Source organism: Echinops telfairi, unplaced genomic scaffold (genome assembly GCF_000313985.2).
Source record: "Echinops telfairi isolate 266 unplaced genomic scaffold, ASM31398v2 ScPeMD7_7404;HRSCAF=8442, whole genome shotgun sequence".
In the NCBI taxonomy this organism is placed as follows: domain Eukaryota; kingdom Metazoa; phylum Chordata; class Mammalia; order Afrosoricida; family Tenrecidae; genus Echinops; species Echinops telfairi.
In genome coordinates, this window is record NW_022111304.1 from 875,875 (window position 1) to 876,705 (window position 831).

General features: G+C 42.6%; 1 protein-coding gene across 1 annotated transcript in view; it reads right to left on the bottom strand.

Annotated features, from left to right (window-relative positions):
* The window catches only part of LOC101642738 (olfactory receptor 6C74), a 4,935-nt gene that overhangs the window by 948 nt on the left and 3,156 nt on the right, over positions 1-831 (bottom strand). The window lies entirely within an intron of this gene.

Here is an 831-nt window from a genome sequence, read left to right on the forward strand (position 1 = left end):
CACTGATTGAATTATTTATTCATCTATGCCTTATGATACTTCTTTGAGGTAAGTGTTAGACTGCTTTTAACCCACAATTAGTGGTTCAAACCCACTAGTCACTTCACAGGGGAAAAATGAAATGATTTGCTCCCATAAAGATTCAGAGTCTTGGACACCCTATATAGGATTGTTATGAGTCAGAATTAATTCTGAGCTGTGAGTATATATAGACTGTGTATTTTCAAATGCCTCTTATTCAGACAAAAGTTTAACAATGAATAAGGTAGAACAGAGAAGAATTGATCCATTTCAATTATGCTGTTGGTCAAGAATATTGAAGGTACCATGGGCTATCAGAAAAATAAATAAACCTTTCTTAGAAGTACCGACAGAATGGTCCTTAGAAATGAGAATGATGACACTTTTATCTCATTCACTTTGGACATGATTTCAGAAGGCTCCAGTACCTAGAGAACAAGCTTAGTAAAGTAGACGTCAGCCTAAAAGAGGAGGCCCCTGAGTTAGTTAAGTGTGCCAACCTGGCCAATAAACACGTGGGGTTAATTGAAGGGCAGAGGGATAAATGGCTTGGTAAGCCTCGCCTTTCTAGTTCTCAGGTCTCTTGCTTTGTGATGGTCGCACCAGGGTGCAGCTGCACTAGCAGTTCCCTGCTTCAGCTTGCAAGATTGACTTCCCCAAGGAGAAGCTACATGGACCTATCCTGATGCAGCCGTGGGTGCTGGAGCAGCCCTGTGGAGACCCCTGCTAGATGCTTATTCGTTCGCTGACTCAGCTTTCCTCCTGCAGTCGGCATCATTGCCTCTGATTTGTGAGGTGGAGGACTTTGTG